Consider the following 21,242-nt stretch of genomic DNA (forward strand, 5'->3'; position numbering starts at 1 on the left):
AAGACGCAGTGCAGGGTAGTGGTACACCGATTTCTCTAAATTTCATTATAATTATTCAATCCATTATAATAGATATTGGAGAACTATTACGTACAAATTTCGGGGGATTATGTAGAGAATGAAATAAACAACTGCATGAAAAAAAGGCAGACGTCACAAACTGGAATATTACTTGCACATTGTTAAACCCATAACAACACAGAATTGCCACCATCGACACTGGTACAGAAAGTGCATATGTAGGGAAGGGGAAAAGATTAATGACGTTGGGCTGAAAATTTTGAAATCCGACAAAGAATTACCCATAAAATGTTCTACCACTTTCCAGAGGTTTGGAACACAACAAATATTTAATGTGACTCCACATTAAGTGATGCCCAAGTGTAAAGCACGGCGATTTGGCTATCCAGCCAAAGGGTACCACTTCTACGATTCACCTTTCGTCGACGTCGACGTCAACAACGAATGGGGTAGACACAGTGGCACGTTGTCGGAAGCATGCTGGCTGCTTACAGTGAATCTACTAACTCGCGGGGGTGATATCGGTACATCTAAACAAAGCACTCAGATATAATGAGGCTGCGGGCTGGTGCTGTTTTCAGTCCACGTAGCTTTGAACTGTTACCCAGTTTTTTCCTTCATGGAGATTTCTGTGGAATTTGTTAGAAACAATTCGGAGCAGTGTATTGACTTCTAGCGACGCACACTGCTCCAGTTCAGTGAACGAATTTCCGATAGCAAATACTTTGCAGTAAGTTATTTGTCAGTGGCGTTGGAGAAGTGACAATTTTAAGCATATTTAGTGGGTTAAAACAAGGCACGTGACACCCATTTTATAAACGTATCAGCGAATCCAACGATAAACCCTTCCTTGCTAATCAGTGGTGCAATGCATCGCATAAATTACCTCATGCAGAGCACGTCGCTAGATGCATGTGGATTCTGGAGTCGAGTGGTCTTTGCACGATCCAGGAACACAACCTTGATTTTACGAAATGCGTTGCTCTTGGTAAATCTCGCCATGAAGTAACTGATTTATAATTGATTTAGTTCTTGGCATAGTACAAAAAGTAAATACCTTACCCACTCTGAGGTCATTAAAAGAGGAGCGCCAGTGCGGAGGATGGGAAGGGACAGAATCAACACGGGCCTTGTACAAGGCACCACCCGCCATTAGAACTGAAGTGATTTAGGGGACTCTAGAAAAATGTAAGTCAAATTAGCCGCAAGGGAATCTGGATCTCGGTAGTCCAAAATTCGAATCAGTGACCAGTTTATGCATTGAAGAAGGGCTCATATCCACAGAAAGAAATACGAATGAAATTCGTAATGACATGAACAGCTGAGGGAACTTGTCAGCTCGAAATGAACGATGAATGATGGTATGAGCTACCATTTCAGCTTAGTTGGTAGCCAACAACAGAAGAGTCTACGTGGCTATTGGTCGGCTTACGACAGGTAAACTACAACTTTTGGTCGCTCGTTTATTTGTTCTTTCACTTTATTTTGTTCATTGACTTTCGGTTCGTGACCATTCAATCATCTCAGTAATGTAAAAACGATACGACGGTGTGTTGGAGACAATTTTCTTTGTTACGACGATAAGAACGTGACAACCTCACACTCAATTCCTGAGAGGAGAAAATCGCCGACCCGGCCAAGAATCGAACTCGGGCCTGTTCGGTTAGCAGTAGACCGCGCTGACCACATAGCTCCCGAGGCGGACTTTGTTCTTTCATCATTTGTTTCAGTGTTAAACCTGATTTGCGGGATTTGTAATTGCAGAATCTTTTTACTGCAGCGAAATAATCGTAGCTCTGTAGAATTCATTTTTCGATTTCACTAACGTAGATGATCGCCAACGACTTCAGATAAATAATAAAATTGAAGTTCTGGTCGTATAGCTAAATATGTCACTCGCTTGGGAAACAGTGAGGTAGGTTGACCTAAATGGAATTCGTTTTCCAGATTAACGACCGTACGTCTAACACTCCGACCGGAGTGGTAAACTCGAAGCAAATGGCGTGTTGATGCCCCGTCTCCACCTTACGAACACACACAATTAAAAATACGATACACACAGAAAGAAATTTATACGATGCACATACATTTGGCGTTAACTACTTCTCACCCTTCCATATTTAAGGTTTTTTTTTCACTTTTCATTCACTTCCCTTAGAGGAAGGGTGGGTCGAATGAGAGCTCGCAGGCTCATTGCGGCCCATGTTCTAGGGTGTTTTTTTTTTTCCTTTATTGACAGCTTTTATGAATACGTTGTTCCTTGTTATTATTCTTATATTTAGTTACAGTAGATTTGATTTGTTGGTCTCTCTTTGTTGGTGTCTTTAGTATTCTCTTATGTCTTACAGTATTTTCGTATGGTACAACTTATTGTAAGTAGTAACATAAAATACTGTAAGGAACACAGAATAAAAACAAAAGTAAATGCCAACTCTCGGCTGGGCGATTGCCCATAATTAACAAACCCTGCCAACAGGGGTGAGAAACAGAAACGAGAAAGAAGAAAAGGACATATGTTTTCTGCGGCGTGCTGAACTAGCCGTAGGGACTTGCAAAAATGTCTGTTTCACGCGGAATATGAATGAAAACTTAAACGCAGACCTCCGCAACCTTATCATTTTCATGCCTCTCCGTACATGAACAATTCACGGTTTCTGTATTCACTACTAACCGGGTGTAGGAAGGTGTGGAAGGCGACGGAAGACTATTCCGTTCTCTGAGCGGTAGAATACCTGCGTGCGTCTCCATTTAACACCAAGCACTCCGGGACATTCTCCCCTGCGAAGCTCCATTACCTAACAAGAGAGCCCCTAACAAGTTCGCTGTTTTATTGCATTTAATAGCGGAACTCTTAAAATTTATATCCTCTTTGTTTACAATACTACATGAAGGCGAAATAGACTTAAGGGAACGCTACCACCTGTTTATGACTAAGAAATAAATAAATAAGAGAAGTTAGATTCTCCATGGAATAGTAACAGTGAAGCACATAGTAGCATAGAAACAAGTTATGTTCAATTGTACATTGTTTTAAATCCATTACGTTCGGTTGATTGCGATCCTTAAATCAACCGAACTTAGTTGATTTCAGATTGGTAGGTTGGTTTGTTTAAAAGAAGGTGGGAGGGACCAAACTGCCAGGTCATCGGTTCCTCGTTCCGATTAAAATAATTCTGCAAGGGTGGGAGTAAAATAATCGAGACATACAAAAAAAAAAAACAGCTGGAAGAAAGGAGAAAACCACAAGAATGACAGAAGGGCGACAAACACTAAAATGGACAAAATCAGACAAGAAAACCACAGAGAAGCAAGAAACATACAGAAGAGATCAAAACAAGAGAGTAGATTACCATGGCTGGCTGATCATGAGAATAAAAAGGAGAAGCCAGACACTCTGCAACACATTAAAATCTCCACCCTGAAAGCACTAGGGTGGAGGACACAGAGGGACAAAGGACATACGTTAAAACTTACATCAAATGATAAAACCCACCCTCACGAATAAAAAGTAAAACTAAAGCTGTTGTTGAGGCATTGTCGCCCAACACCGAAGGTAGGGTGCTGGGAAAGTTAAAAGTCCGCCGCAGAGCGGCTAAAAATGGGCAGTCCAACAAGAGGTGGACAACCGTCATTTGTGAACTACAGCGACAGCAAGGTGGATCCTCACGAGGGAGAAGGTAACCATGCGTTAGCTACGTACGGCCAATGCGGAGCCGGCAGACAACTGATTCCCTGCGAGAGGACTGCATGGAAGGCTTCCACACATTCGTAGTCTCCTTAATCACACGCAGTTTATTGTGCCTGCTGTGATGCCATTCCTTCTCTCAAAGCCGAAAAACCCTGCGGCGTAAGACATAACGCTGGCCAGTTTCGGAAATGGCCATCTCCAGAAGCGGTTTCCGCATAGCCTGTTCGGCCAGCCTGTCAGCAAATTCGTTGCCTGGTATTCCGACGTGACCTGGGGTCCAGACAAACACCACTGAAAGATTGGACCGTTCCAGGGCATAGATGGACTCTTGGATGGTCGCTACCAAAGGATGGCAAGGGTAGAACAGATCGATAGCTTGTAGGCTCCTCAAAGAGACAGTACACAGGAGAAATGAGTCACCATGGCATGAGCGGATGTGCTCAATAACACGAGATATGGCCGCCAGCTCTGCAGTGAAAACATTACAGCCATCTGGCAAGCAGTGCTGTTCAATATGTCCTCCATGAACATACGCAAAGCCTACGTGACCATCAGCCATCGAGCCGTCGGTGTAAACCACTTCATAGCCCCGGCACATGTCGAGAATCGAGAGGAAGTGATAGCAAAGAGCCGCAGTGTTAACGGAGTCCTTAGGGCCATGCGAAAGGTCCAGAAGAATCTTTGGCCCAAGTGTACACCACGGAGGCGTATATGAATGGACCTTGACGAGAAGTGGTAACGGGAAGGACTCCAGTTCAGACAGAAGGAACCGGAGGCGAACCGCAATCGTAAGCTCTGACCTGGGCTGCCGATACGGGAGATGAACCGCCGTGGTTGAGAAAAGGAGATGGTAATTCGGATGCACAGGAGAAGTACGAACGTGTGCAACGTAACTGGCGTACAGTTGGGGGGAGTCTGGCCACTACCAGGACACTGGACTCGTTCTAAAACCTCCCGTCACTAGGCGAATACCACAGTGGTGCACTGGATTGAGTAAACAACGCTGAGAGCGCCGCCGAACTGTAAGCCAGACTCCCATAGTCAAGGCGGAATTGAACAAGTGCTCTGTAGACCTGCAGCAGCGTAGAGCGATCTGCACCACAGCTGGTGTTGCTCAGGCAGAGGAGGGTATTGAGGTGCTGCCAGCACTTCCGCTTAAGTTGACGAAGGTGAGGTAGCCAAGTCACTCGGGCATCGAAAACCAGTCCTTCAGTCCTAAGAATCGATATGTTTCCACTACAATGACTGGATAGTCATCAAGGTAAAGTTCTGGTTCAGAATGAATGGTACAACATCGACAGAAGTGCATGACACACGACTTCGCGGCTGAAATCTGGAAGCCGTGGGCTAGAGCCCATGACTGCACCCTATTGGCGCCGCTCAGCAACACCAATACTGGAGGAGCAGTACGAAATCCAAAAGTCGTCCGCATACAGAGAAGGTGAGACCGACCGCCCTACAGCTGCTGCTACACAATTAATAGCCACTAAAAATAGAGACACACTCAATACGGAGCCCTGCGGAACGCCATTCTCCTGAATATGGTGGGAACTATGGGAGTCACGGACTTGGACACGGAAAGTACGCGGAGCGTCAGGAAGTTTTGGAGAAAAATCAGAAGCGGGCCCCGGAGACCCCACTCACACGATGTGGCAAAGATATGATGTCGTCAGGCCGTTTCGTATGCTTTACGTAAGTCAAAAAAGATAGCAACCAGGTGTTGGCATCTGGAAAAGGCTGCTTGGATGGAAGACTCGAGGGACACAAGACTATCAGTGGTAGAGCGACCCTGGCGGAAGCCGCCTTGACATGGAGCCAGTAGGCCACGTGACTCGAGGACCCAACCCAACTGCCGACACACCATACGTGTCAGCAGCTTACAAAGAAAGTTGGTGAGGCTGATGAGCTGGTAGCTATCCACATCACGCGAGTTTTGTACAGGTTTGACCACTGGAATGATGGTGCTCTCCCACCATTGCGATGAAAAGACGCCATCGCACCAGATCCAGTTGAAGACGACGAAGAGATGTCGCCTGTAGTCAGACGAGAGAGGTTTAATCATCTGGCTGTAAATCCGATCTGGTCCAGGAGCTGTGTTGGGGCAAAGTGCAAGGGCGCTGAGGCGTTCCCACTCTGTAAATGGGGTGTTATATGGTTCACTGTGGCGTGTAGTGAACGAGAGGATTTTTCTTTCCATCCGCCACTAGAGGGTATGAAAGGCTGGGGCGTATTTCTCCGATGCAGAGTTTCGATCATAGTGTTCAGCGAAGTGCTTGGCAATCGCGTTTGCGTCGGTAAATAACACGCCATTGACGTTAATGCCAAGACACCTGTTGTTGTCTGGTACCCAAAAGGACGTCTGATCTCTGTCCAGACTTGGGAAGGTGATGCGTGGCTCCCAAGGGTCGACCCGTACCTCCCCCAACAGTCCTGTTTCCGTCGTTTTATAAGCTGGGCAATGCGGGCATGGAGCCACTTAGTGTCTATTAGGTTCTCTATGGAAGGATGCTGCTTAGGACTCTGTAGAGCTCGCCGACGCTCTTTAATAACCTCAACGACTTCCGGCGACCACCAAGGGACTTGCTTTCGCTGGGCGCACCCTTAAGGACGAGAGATCGCGTTTTCCACGGCAGAAACGATCGTTGTAGTGACCTGCTCAATGACAACATCGATGGCACCATGTGGGGGAGATTCACTGGTGACAGCCGAGGTGAAGGCTTCGCAGTCTCCTTTGTTTGAAGCCCATCTGGGTAGGCATCCGTGGGCATGACGCCAGGGGAGTGACAGGAAGATTGAGAAGTGGTCACTACCACACATGTCGTCTTGTGCTCTTCAGTGGGTAGATGGGAGAAGGCCAGGACTGCAAAACCAGAGATCAATGTCCGAATATGTGCCGTGTGCCACACAGAAATGTGTGGAGGTGCATTTATTTAAGAAGAAGAGGTCGGGTTGTGACAGTTAATTCTCAACTTCCCTACCTTGGCCAGTAAGCATGGCGCCACCCCAGAAGGGGTTATGCACATTAAAATCTCCCACAAGTAGCAAAGGGTAGCCAATACGTTCAGGGATACTTTATCATCTGTACTTTTATGTGTGGGATTTTAGGGCGCAAAACATCTAAGGTCATCAGCACCCAGTAAAGAACCAGAGAATGCTGGGACCGCGAGGGGGAAAAAACCGTTGCGAGGTCCAATACAAAAAGGAAGAAAAAGCAAATATAAAACATCAAGACTTTATGGAAGAGCGTCTAAAACACGTCGACAGGAAACTGGAGTCACCAAGTAAAAATCAAATCTCTTTTGCTATATTACTGCTTTTTAAAAAACTTAAAACGCGAGCCACAGCTCGCATGTCATCTGCTAAAATGTCAGGCAAAGCAGGCGGCGGCCCGACCCTGAGACGTAAGTGGCTAAAATAGGGGCAGAGGATCAGGAAATGTGTGACCGTTAATGGCTGGCTACAGAAAGAACAGCTGGGTGCAGGGTCGCCACTCAACAAGTAGCAGTGACTAAAGCGGCAGTGCCTTATTCGCAACCGAGCTAACATTACTTCCTCACGGCGAGATGTCCGGGAGGAAGTCGACCAGGCTGTTGTTCCCATGAAGGGAGCACCAATGGTCATGCCAAAGTGACGTGATACGGTGATAGAGAAAAGTACAACTATCTTGCGAGGGAACAGAGTAAGAGGCGGGCCGACCGAGATGGATGGCGGCCTTGGCTGCAGCATCAGCAGCGTCATTCCCTGGAAACCAACATGGCCAGGAACCCACATGAATATCACTTGGGCTCCCCTATCCGGGAACAAGTGGAAGCAGTTCTGTATCCGTCGAACGATGGGGTGGACTGGTTTGGGATCATCTAGACCCTGAAGGGCACTGAGTGAGTCAGAGCTGATCAGACTGTGAGTGAGCTGGTGCCTACAGACGTAGTGAACAGCCTGATAGAGGGCAAAAAGCTCTGCTGTAAAAAATTGTGCACTGGTCGAGAAGTCGGTATTGAAACTTATCAGCCCTGACGACAAAAGCACAGCCAACGCCATGGGCAAACTTGGAACCATCAGTGTACAAAAATATGTTATCGGTAAGTTGTGAGCGAAGTTCGAGAAATTTGCAGCGATAGGTCAGCTCGGGAGTCGAATCCTTCGGGAACGAGCTAAGGTCAAAACAAACACAAACCTGTGTCTGAAGCCAAGGTGGTGGAGGGCTCTCCCCGATTCGGAAAGTGGCAGGAAGTGTAAACTGCAGCTGCTGAAGCAGGTGACCAAAGTGGACGCCAGGAGGCCTCAGAGAAGAAACGTACATCTTGTACTGGCGGTCAAGAATGTCATAAAAGAAAGGGTCAAAGGTTGGGTGGCCTGGCATGGAAGAAAGCCGACACGCATACCTACTGAGTAGGATGTCGCGCTGATAGGACAGTGGTAGTTCACCGGCTTCTGCGTAGAGACTCTCAAAAGGGCTAGTACGAAAGGCACCAGTGGCGAGATGGATCCCCAAATGGTGTATTGTATTTAGACAGCGTAAGATAGAAGGCCGTGAAGAGGAGTAGACAATGCATCCATAATCCAACTTGGTGTGGACAAGAGATCGATAGAGGCGGAGGAGGACAGTCCGGTCAGCCCCCCAAGAGGTACCACTCAATACATGAAGGACATTGAGGGACCAGGTGCATAAAGCTTCTGCTGTACTCTGTCGTCTTACCGATGGCAATTCACATATCCGAGACCCGGAAAATGTCAGAAAAATCAGCACTCAAGCTCAATGTTTTTCTCCAACGACGCTTAAGGATAATTTTCAGAACCACGTTTCAATTCTGACAAGAAGTGATGTGTGCAGTCGGCATAAAATCGTTTCTGAAAGAAGATTGAAGCTTGTGGGGAACGTTCTATGCGTGAAACATGGAAGAATTTCAAATCACCACTGTTTGGGAAACCAACGGATGGATAAAGAAGTAGAGGAAGACCTCTCAAAACCAGGAAATGAACTTTCGCAGAGAATCTCCAGTGCATAAATATGAACTGGGAGGAAGCTGAAAATATGGCAGCTGATAAGAGTTCGCTGCAAGAAACGTGTTGCCAGATATGTCACCAAGCATTGGTAGAACTATCTTAGTAAGACGGTAGATTGTAACTTGATTAGAAATTAAAGGATTACATTGATAATTTAGTTTTTCATGAAAATTACCGCTCATTAAAGATGCACACAAATGACAAACTTATAGACCATTTCTTCTTGCGTTACAGCCTCTGTAGGACCACGGGTAGCCCCTTCGTGGACTGCATTTTCCTCTTCTTCTCCTCTCCCGCTCTTCTTCCGAGATCTTCAGTTTCCGTTTCTCCTGGCGGCTCCACTGGTGAAATTCTAATCTTTTCCTGTATTCTTCTCTGTCATTGATCTCCAACATATCTGTTGGTGTATATTTGTTCCTGCAATTTTCCTTTCCTTGGACCTTGATCCCCAATTCCAACCAGTCCTTCCGAAGTTCAACAATCCACTTAGTTCCTGTGTTTCCCCTTGTCCTCCCTGTTGTTTCCCACACTCTCTTCGTCATTCTGTCCATACTCATCGTAACTACATGCCCTTGAAACCTTGACCTTTTGAGTCTGATTTCCCCGGATATTGTTCTCATGTTCCGGTACAATTCTTCCCTAGGTCTTCGCATCTACCTCTCTACACATCTTTTGGGACCTAGTATTTTCCTCAGTATTTTCCTCTCTTCTTTCTCTAGTTGCTCTGCCCCATTTCTTCCTAGTGTCATCGTCTCAGCAGCATATAATACTGCATTCCTCACTGTACCTTGTAGTGGCTTATCTTTGCCTCTGTGGATATATTCTTTTTATTGTATACCTCTCTCGTCATGCAGAAGGCTGACCTCATCTTCTTTATCCTCTCTGTTACTCCCTCCTTGCTCCTGTTCCTTCCTGTTATAAATTCTCCCAGGTATTTAAATTTGTCCACCATTTGCCCAGTGCCTTACGTTGTTTCCCAGTTTTCAGTGGTGTTTAATGTCTGTCTTGTTATAGGCGATCCTCAGTCCCACCTTTCTAGCTACCTTACTTAAGTTGTCGAGTTGTGTCTTTGCGTCTTCTTCCGTCTCACTTACAATTGCTATGTCATCTGCAAAGGCTAGGCAGTCCACTTGAGCCCTGTTGTCCTTTTTGTCCCCCACATGGGTCTTTCGTATTCCCATTTCCTCGTTTATTGCTCTCCACTGCCTGATCACTTCGTCCAGTGCTATATTGAACAACAGTGGTGACAGTCCATCTCCCTATTTAACAGCAGTCTTGATCTCAAATTCTTCTGACAGCGCTCCTCTGTATCTCACCCTCGCTTTTGTGTCTGTCAGAATTTCTTTTATGAGTTCTTGTGTAGTTCCATCAAGTCCTCTGTTCTACAGGATCCTAACGAAGAGTCTGTCTGTCGAGGGAGTCATTTGCCTTTGTGAAGTCCACGAAGGTTATTACTGTCTTTTTGTTTTTTAAGGCCCTATGTTCTATCAGTTGCTTCAGGATAAATATCTGTTCTACACAACCTCTTCCCTTCCTGAATCCTGCTTGGTAGTCGCCAACTGTACTTTCTACCTGTTCTTCTACTCTCTTGAGCAATAGTTTTGACAGCACCTTGTACCCGACCTCTAGTAGCGATATTCCTCTGTAGTTGTTTGCATCTCTCTTGTCCCCCTTCTTGTGTATTGTTACTACAATTGCGTTCTTCCATCCTTCTGGCAACTTCTTTGTTCTCCAGATCTGGTGAATTATGTTAGTCATGTTGTCTATTGCTTTGTTGCCTCCCCACTTTATCATCTCGGCTGCTATACCATCTTCTCCAGTTGCCTTATTATTCTTCAGATCGCTTATGGCATGTGCGACTTCATTCCTGGTTGGAGGGCGTGGCTCTCACATAGAACTCAGATGATGTAAGGACAATAGTACATGGCTAGGCTAATCAGCAGCCTCTGAATGACTGTGCTAAACGCATATGCCATACTCTCAAATGATTCCATATGCTTTCCTTCCTCACAACTTTGATCCACTGAGAAATAACTAAATAATTTCAGCTACATCTACATCACACTCCGCAGGCCATCGTATGGTGCACGGCGGAGGGTACCTTGTGCCACACACGTTTTACACAGCATGCTTCTTAGTACACCGCTGTTCACTGTAAAAAATACACAGTTCTAAAAAGCAGTGTAAAATTAGACCACATGTATCAGTGCCTAACGAAGAAAGAAACTAAAGATGTGCTACCAGACGGAATTTCCTGCTGTAGACGAAAAACCAAGCAGAATTTAACTAGGGTAAAAACAACGAACTCTTTTTCGATCTAGAAAACAACTCAAATTGTGAATATCTTCGACTGATTGATTGATTGATGGAGGTTACGGGACTAAACAGCGTGGTCATCAGTCCCGCGATTCAAAAGTTACGTGCCTAAGATAGAAGGTCCGCTAAAAATCGGCGGATCCAGACATAGGGGTGAAACTATAAAGCAAAGAAGTTAAAACACACACAGTAGAAGGCATAAAAAGGTAGGCCAAATCTAACAACTGGAAAAAACAGGGGAATAGGAGTGGTCTTTTCATGGGGAGTGGTCATGCATTCCATCTAGAAAACACAAAGAGGCCCCATCCACAACCACCCTGCCCTGTTCCAGGAGCAAAGCAAAACCTTGTAACTGAAAAGAAAAACCACTTTCATGTAGGAAACTGAGGGCCAGTTCAACCATCCGTGAATCGACTGCTGAAATTAAAGACAAGGAATCTGGAAGGCTACACTTAGTACACAGGGTTAAAAGAAGGGAACAGTCACCGTCGATCTGGCTCCACAGCCACATTGTGGGGGTGGCTCGTTAGACAAGAGAGAACAATGGGTGAGCCTAGTATGAACGATGCATAGATAGTAGACTCCTTCCGAGGAGTCGAAGGAAGAGTGACAAGCTGCAGTAGTCTCATTGATTGTGCGGAGTTTATTAGTGAGAGCAGTAGTGTATCAGATGTCTCTCCACTTCTGTGCAAGAGAAATTTGATGTGTATCTGTACCTGGAATCATGAAAGGGAATGGAGGGTAAGAATTTGCGTCTCTAAAACAAATGGTCAGCCAGTTCATTCTCTGGGATGCCCACATGACTTGGGCCCAGACGAAGGCAATGGAGCAGGCGGCACTGCCAATGGCAGAGAGGTGGTCATGGATAGGAGAAACCAAAGGGTGATGAGAGTAGCATTGGTCTATATCCTGCAAGCTACTCGTTTAGTCGGTACGTATTAAAACACTGTGGAGGAGGCCTGTCAATGGCTAACAGCTCTGCTGTGAATATACTATATGATCCCACAAATAAATGGAGAAGACTAGCACGGTCTGCACACCTAGATGTTTGGGCCAGGAGGCAGAGACCATTAAGCCTCCACATGCATGTAGTCTTCAGTGTCCAATATGGGACCACCACGTCAGCTTTGTATCGAAAATAAGGCAAAGAAACGGGACTGTGCGACAACATTTAGGGGCTGGTCTCCTAAATAAAGTTATGAATCTGGGTATACTGTGGCTCGATGGCAAAAATGCATAACACGCATTTTGGAGGGAGAGAAGTTGAACCCATGGGAGGGGGCCGAAAGAGGCCCATCGGATGGCGCCTTGTAGATGGCGTTCAGTAGATGCTACCGAGTGGGAGCTGCACCAGATGCAAAAATCGTCGACATACAACGCTGGGATAACCAGAGACTCAGCTCGCCTGTATTCAAGGGGTGCTGAGTGAAGTACCAACTTGAACCTGGAAGAGCCAGTGGTATAAAAACTCATGGGTAAAAATCAGAAGGGGACCACGAAAGCCCCCATTATACAGCGTAACTAAAATGTGATGGCACCAAGCCATGTCATATGCCTTATGTAGGTCAAAGAAGAGTGTGACAATGTTTCCACAGGTAGTTAAGGCCTGTCGGATTGCTGTTTACAATCTGAGTAAATGGTCAGTTGTAGATCATTCTCAGAAGCCATACTGATATGGGGAGAAAAGGCACCAAGATTCGAGTACCCAACATAACTGGAAGCTAACCATCCTCTCAAGCAGTTTACAAAGTTCATTAGTCAGGCTAGTCGGGTGGTAGCTGTCATGACAGGTTGGGTTCTTCCTGGGCTTAGGTTTGGGATAACTATTCTGTCTCGCATTTGTGAGGGGAAGGCACCTGTGTGCCAAATGCAGTTGAAGACCCTGAGGAGATGTTGCCTATGGGTCATATGTGGTTGTGGATGGAATCTGGGCCTGTGGTCATATCCTGTTAAAAGTAAGAGCCTACAAGAATTCCCATTCAGTGAAGGGTTCATTACATGATTCAGCTTGGTGGGTTTTGAAACAGAGGGGGGTTTGTTCAACCCAGTTTTTCTGCTGGAAAAAGGTAGCATTATAGGAAGAGGACGCTGACACTGCCACAAAGTGTGTCACAAGGTGTTCTAAAAGGACCAATGGATCAGTACACAGAGCACCTTATAGGCTAATACCCTGGATAGTTGATTGTCGGTGGTGGCCCAGAAGGCCATGGAGCTTGGGCCTAACATGCAATAAAGAGGTATACATCCCCAGGGAGGAAACATAGCACTCCCAGCATTCCTTTTTACTCTGCTCAATGAGGTAGCGAGCCTTTACATGGATACGTTTGAAAGCAATAAGGTTGGTCTGTGAAGGGTGTCGTCTAAATTGTTGCACCGATTGGCATCCCCTGGTTCCATCACAGTACTTATCAACAATGAGGGGGACCTATGGATAGGAGGATCGTAGTGCCAGTTGAATGAAGAAGAGTGGAAGAGATGGTTCGCACAACCATATCAATACAATCCGAGAGAGAGAGGTGTCAAAGTGCACAGTGAACATATATAAATACCTATTGGCTGTGCAGCATGCCTACCATGGGGGCTTGTCTGCCTGGCGATGGAAAGGGAATGATAGGATCGCTGGAAAGTAGTCATAGTCACAAAGATTATCATGGGATGACCAGTGTAGGGAAGCCATGTGAGCAGGGGAGGAGATCATGAGATCGATAGCAAAAAAGGTTTTGTGATCGACACTTAAGTAGGTGGGAGGGAACTGTCATTGACGAGACACAAATCAAAGTCTGTGATAAACTGGTCAACTACAAGACCACTTGGCACTCCTCAACAGGGGTGGTGTACATTGAAGTTCCCGAGGAGGAGGTACGGGGATGAGAGTTGATGTTTTAAGGCAGGCAGGTCAACATAAGGAAGTGGTTAACTGAGAGGGAGGTAGACATTGAAAAGGAGAAGAAAGTCCTTATGGAAAATTATAACATGTGTCATATTGAGCGACTTGCAAGGAGTGACATTCACTGGGTTGTCCTCTAAATGGTCGTAGGCATGGAGGGAGGCTGATTGACTGGCAGAAGTTGTCTTTATAAGGAGGGAACCAGATCTTATCTTGCTTAAAGACTCAACTTCACCGAACTTGTCCATAATGTGTTCCATAAAGAAAAGGGGTTTGGTGGCGCAAAAACCTCGCCGTAATTCCTGGCACAGACCAGGAAACAGGGAAAGGGTTTTGTCCCAAGCTGGTGGGACTGGCCCTCATCCCAGAGAGAAAGTCTGGGAAGGGAGAAACAGGAACTGAGAACTGTTCCTAGGAAGAGACATGGCTACAGAAGAGCAGCTAGAGAATTTAACACATTTCATGTGTCAAACTTCTGCTCTAGTACCACCCACTCTGAACAGGGGCTCACCTCATGGGTGCCACCCAGCCACAGCAACAGCTGCGTGGCAGGACGGTTGTTGCCAGGAGCTGGGTCAGAGGGCCTCAGCCAGATGGGTACATAATAGCCCCACCACACAGTCTGGCTACTGAGCTGGTGACCTAGAAGAGAGGTGAAAGGGCTATGGCAGAGAAGGGGAAAAGGGAGGGGGAGAGGAGGTGGTGGGAGGGGGAGAGGAGGTGGTGGGAGGGGGAGAGGAGGTGGTGGGAGGGGGGAGAGGAGGTGGTGGGAGGGGGGAGAGGAGGTGGGGAGGGGGGAGAGGACGAGGACCCCATGGCTAAGATGCTGCAAAGTGAGTTCTTCTCACTCTGGCTCACACTACAGATTTCTGTTTTAGAGATGGATGTCGAACTCCTGAGGGGGAAACAAAGAGAATGGCCGAAAAGGAGGAGGAAAAGCAAACAAACCAAAACCGCAAGATGAAGCGAAGTCAGTAGAATAGCCAGGCTGACAAAAATAAGAACACCAAGAGAGGGAAAGAAAGGGACAAAGGGACACACACACACACACACACACACACACACACACACACACACGCGAAAGAGCTATGGGCCTTCCTCGTGGGGGTCACACACACACACACACACACACACACACACACACACACACACACACGAAAGAGCTATGGGCCTTCCTCGTGGGGGTCACACACACACACACACACACACACACACACACACACTCACACACACGAAAGAGCTATGGGCCTTCCTCGTGGGGGTGGGGATAAATACCTTTAATTACAACCACTGATGATGGTTTACTTCAATTAAGCGAAACGAGTCTGGTGAGAAAAACACTCATGTTCTTGTAGTTGTAACGATAGAACAAAAGTACCCTCAGGAATGATAAATCAACTACGGACAATATGGCCACACAAATGAAGAATCTGATTTCTCAATAGTGTTTCGGACAAAAATCATCATCTTCCCTCCAGGGATTCCCATTTGAGTTCACGAGGTATCTCCATATTACTTGCCTGTTGATTGAACTTGCCGGTAACAAATCTAGCAGCACGCCTTTGAAGTGCTTTGGTATCTTCCTTTAATATGTCTTGATGAGAATCCCAAATATCCGAACAGTACTCAGAAAGCTTTATTTACTAGCAAATAACTTTGTCGATCACTGTCTGCCTCTGTTACTAACTCCCGACTTGAAATATGCAACACTTTGGAACATCACCTCTGCCTCAAAGGGCCCAAGAGGGTGCAGGAAAGCTGCCACATGACTGTTCGATTTTGAGACCTCCAATCAACTCCGAAAAATCATTTAAACATTCAGACTTTTCTGCCAGTCGGACTGTGGAATGTGCTGCCTCATGTTAGGACTTTCCAAAAGTTAATTCCAAATTTAATTGTTGTTGGAAAAAATGCCTGGGAAAGTCTAACACTTCAGCGATCACGGAGGACAGGAACAATGGTCGCAACATTTAGTTTGCGTCTAGAATTTTTACTGCAGCTCACATTAGGGTACACACCCCTCCCACCTCGAATTACAGTCACACAAAGGCCTCTAGTCACAGCGCTTGCGGAAACAGCACTGTACGAGGGTTCTAGAACTGGTATCAGCTAAGACAACGTTCTAACTGCTCGGCCGTCAGTTGGTATAGACTAAAAATTGAATGAAGTCTCTGCCTCAGAATCGGAATCTGATTATTACACTTCCGCAATCTCGTCTCAAGAGGCTAGGGACTGTTAGTTTGTCGTTCGTTCTCGTTACCTTATTTGAAATCAGTACTCTTATACGGTAGGACTGTCGATGTTCCTAAGATAAGGTGCCCAGGTGTGGTAGAGTTCACAATGCTGCCTTCTCTATCACTCCCTCCCTCCCTCCCTCCCTCCCTCCCTCCCTCCCTCCCTCCCTCCCTCCCTCCCTCCCTTACTCCCTCCCTCCCTCCCTCCCTCCCTCCCTCCTCATGTGTACCTACTTCATCATCTTAGCCTGATAATGAAGTCTCATTCCGTTGCCTGACGATTACAACAGACACATAATTCCAATTTTTGCAGGAATAGGTATATTGTCTTAGATTTACAGGCAGTATGAAGCAATTTTACACCGATTTGTAGTTTCCTGCTAGTTAATTTAGGATATTCGAAGTCTCATTGACACTGCGATCACAATGGATCTCTTCAGCTGTCAGCTTTACGCGTAGCCGCTGCTGCGAAGCGAGACAAGAAATTTGATAAATGATGAGTATATACAGCAATATCATACCCATACCCATGATAGGAGCTGGATAGGAACCCTGGACGCTTCTGTAAAGCCTACAAGTCGTATATCCTTGTAAAAAGAGATCTACGGATGGATAAAGCTACTACTACAACTACTACTACTGCTGCTACTCGCCTTATCGAGCGTGGGTGACACGGCTGGCTGGGAAATACTGTGAATATCCTATAGAGCGAATGGTATTTTTTGTTTTTTTATGAGAACTAACTTGAAGTACCAGTACTTCAAGAGAAACTTCCATCATTACCGTAACAACCTGCATTTATCCGTGTTGCGTGCGTCCCAAGTACCTGTCGGCAGCAGTAGACAATTTTTAACTCCTGACCGTGTGAGAACAATGTGTCAGCACAACAGCTTCGTATGTAAAAATTATGAGTCCAACGTCGCGTGATACACGGCAACCATAACGTAAAAAAGTTCATTCGATACAGAACCCCACTTATACACAAATGAAGACATTGGCCTTGTACTGGTCACTAGGTCAGGGAACTGACCCACAGGTCAGACACACACACACACACACACACACACACACACACACACACACACCTGCATCATTTATTATCAAGGGAACATTAAAAACAGCCTTGCTTCGAAAAAAGGGCGACTAGGTTTGCTGTACCATTAATAATGTGGAATAAGGAAAGTCAGTTGGTCCGGTGTGTCTTTTAGAGTAATGCAGGGACAGCAGATACCATTCCACAACTCTCAGAACGTTTCTGTTTCTTCCATAGGATCCGAAAATTAGCTTTGATTTGTTAAAATTAGCGATCTCGTTTCATATTTAATCTTTTATTGTGCTAGCAGTGCATGTTCTAAATAATAATGCCTCTTGTCACTATTTTTAAAATGTCTTATATGTCGCCAGATAGCGAAATTGTACGGTAACGTTACATACAGTACTAATTCAAAATGCACACGTTTATAGACAGCATGTCGTTGATGTATTACCTTCAATTTACATCGGTTTTAGAAGTACAATAAAACAGATAAGATGTTCTTTTAATTATTTTCTTAATAGCAGCAGCAAACATATGATTATTGATAAGTAGCTATAAGGAAATCGTCGTTGCCACTATGTGCTATTTTTCTTAGTTGTGGAAGTAGTTGATTTTTGGTGCTCGAAGACTGCAAAACAATGATAACTAAAGTACTGCTCTCGGATGCAACTAAATACGTCACAAGCGACTGCGATTTTGTATTAGAAATAACTGTAAATGCAGTCGTTCGAGAAGCACACATAGTGATCCAGGAATACTTAGGTCTCTTAAGGACGAACAGATGCTGCACAGCATTTTGCTTCTGAAATAAGGAAACTGTCGAAGGCGTAAGTGGTTAACTGCAGCTGTCACACGGTCGTAATTTGTGAGAGATAGGATTTTCATGAGATTTGTCTCTTGAGCAGTGCTTTTGTACTGATAGGCAGTTTAATAAGGATGAAGAAACTAGGAGCGCGTCGTAACTCCATTTGCACTGCTTATGTCAGCACCTCTTTGTGACATGGACACCGGACGTGTTGGTGAGCTGTGCTGGCACCTGACAGCCCAACAGCCGCCTACAACAGAGAGAAGTTCACAGTCCGTACTTACGCATGCCTCTCGACAACGCCATAGCATCTTCTTAAGAGAGCTCGTGTGTTCATAAACGTTTTCCGTGCAAGAGTAGTATCATCTGCCTCAATGCACTATTATAGCAATAGAGAGACATTGTTCCATATGTCTTTCGACGTACTCGTGCCGAAAAGTACAGTTTGTAATGAGCCAAGGCATCCCGTCCCATGTTCCTACTGCCGAATGGTGACATTCCTGCCGCAATGCTAATCTCTGTGCACTGTACCGTGTCTTTAGGAGAGCTATTCTCTTGGAAAGGTTGCCTCTGCACCGTGAAACTCCGCAGTACCACGTTTTATAAATGCTGCTCCCCCCCCCCCCCCCCCCCCATTGTAGTGTGACGTGTCTGTCCACTGCTACCATCTGACATATCTTGTGGAGCCGCATACCATCTGTACATTGTTGACTGTAAGTGGAGTCTTGTGACTGAGATTTACTCGACTTGTTTTTACGTACGGTAGGTCGTGGGTAGGCATGTTCGAAATATTTTCAGACGTAATGCCCCTTATCAAAAGTTATATGCTTCAAAATAATGTTGATAACTAGCAGGAGGTAACATCATTCCTCATTCTGCGTATATGTATAAACTCTGCTGGCATCTGGAATCACGTGGTGAAAGATTAGCGGACACGATCATCATTGCACTGGGCACCAAACTCTGAACAAAATACTGTGTGACAAAGCAAAAGCTATCAGAATGGACCAAGGTCAATTTTTTAGCTGAATGATATCCATTATACTCAACGAGATTTTTTACTCTCTTCTTTCATACTACTTCCCCTGATGGGGGATATTGTTAAGAACTGAAGGCTACTTTTAATGTGCCGTTTTTCATTTATCCTGGGCACGAAAATAGTTCATTTGCTTTTATTCCAAGCGAAACGCTGCGTGTTGCTGTCCGCGTCGCATGGCTCACACTTTGCTTGGGCAGGTTAAACGTGTTTGCACCCGATCAGTGTTCACTTTTTAAGGAGTTATCAGTCTGTGTAACGTGTAACACAGTATATAATCAGGGAAATGTGGTAGTGTTGAAGAACTTGCTGCTTTGTAGTAAGTAAGTGGACAACCTACAACTATATTATCGTGCAACTGTGTACAGGGTGCAAGAACATGCTCTGGCTTTTACACAGAGATAGCAGAAGCTGTAAATATTACACGGAAAAGCGAAACAGACAGGACGTGACAAGATACAGCCGCTTCCAGTCCAAAGTGCTGCTTGTTGAATTCCACAGTATATGGACAGAAAACGAACACAGAAAATGGCTTCACGGGTAGCAGCGAATAGCTTGCTATTAATGATGACTGATGAACAGAAGAAGATAAGAGAGACTACTAATGAAAACGGTAACAGACTGTTTTCAACAAGAAAATTGAATTGTTATATTGATAAATGCTAAACGTACCTGATGTACATGTGGAAAAAAAAGAAAACTATCTGGGAACGCGACAGCTGTTCTTCGAAATAGCGAAGAAACATTCAAAAAAATTTTTTTAGATTTAGATTTTGTTTCATTTTGGACCAAGTACCAACGACTGGGCATTGTTGTAGGTATGGATTTTAACACAGAATTGAAGTGTTAAAGTCGAAGTAACTAGTTGTTCATTTACATTAAATATGAAGTCGTACATTAGATATTAAATGAATACTGGAAAAATGACAACGTAGGCTGTTATTGGCAAAAAACAAGTGTCAGTCAGTGCTTGTTGGTCTTCTCCTGATTTAACCAACTTGGTACGAATCTGACAGGCAGCTAAATCTATGATGATATTAAATTTAGCGTTCAGCTTAAGAAAATAAAGAGCTGTTTACGCTTCCGCTTAAGTTTCATTGTTCGACTAGAGAAAAGAGGTAGATTACGTTACAAATCTGTGTAATGATTACTCAGTATCTAGTATGGTCAAAAAAGTATTCATACCGTCATGCCATTTCACTTATTTTTTTTGTTATGCATTGAACTCAAAACTATTGTTATTACTTTATAAACGCCATTTTTTTAAATTCCAAAAATTAAATTGTTTCCGATATAAAATCAAATAGTAAAGGAGAACCAAAAAAATAAATATTCATGCAGTCTTCATTTCTGGGCTTTGCTCAGCTCCTAATATTTGTTATGGCGCTTTTTCGCTTCTGTTATGCGCCATAGTCTATAAGATTAGCTCTGGCTTTAGGACATACTATTTCTTCCCAAGGAAATGTAAAAAGGTAATAACATCTTCTCGGGCTTACAACTTTGTCAACTGGTTAAACTCTCATGACTTTTCGGCCGAGTTCGCTATGGTCAGTGTCAAGTGCTGACTGCCGTATCATATTCTCAAGGGATTGCTCCAACTGTGTTTTAATGTAGTGTAAGCGCTTAGGGCTGCGTCTCTGCGTATACTTGGGATTTGACTTCTTCTCACTTACGCCTGTCTTCTCGCACTGTTTAAACATTGTAGTAAAACCATTATACGGGGAGATTAAATCAAACTTCCAAGTTCAAAATGCTGCTAAAGCCGCTGCTCAGAAACCCGTCAGTTATGAACGGAATGTTATGGAAGAAGGCGGAAGTTAGGGAAACAAACAAAAAAATATTAAAGAGAATTTGCCTACTGTAAAGCGCTGTAAACGCTATAACCTAAGTGGGTTCGGCTCCATATGACAAATGAATCGCAATACGACGGCTACGGTGTGCGTTGCACACTAAACTAACTGTAGTGTACAATTTTGTATGACAGCACAAATTTGACATTCAACAGTTAGTTAAATAAGCCAATCATCCAGGCAAAATCGTACCATATCGCATTGGAAAAAATCTGTTTTTAACTGTACTGAGCCATAAGCCGGATAAAAAGATAAGACGTCGATTTTTAACTGTCCGGAGGTGAAAACCTCATAAAAGGCAACAATGGAGTCGGTTTTTAACAGTCCTGAGACAAATAGTCGCATAAAAATCAATAATGAAATTT

The sequence above is a fragment of the Schistocerca cancellata genome, chromosome 4, assembly GCF_023864275.1.
Source record: "Schistocerca cancellata isolate TAMUIC-IGC-003103 chromosome 4, iqSchCanc2.1, whole genome shotgun sequence".
NCBI classification, from domain to species: Eukaryota; Metazoa; Arthropoda; class Insecta; order Orthoptera; family Acrididae; genus Schistocerca; species Schistocerca cancellata.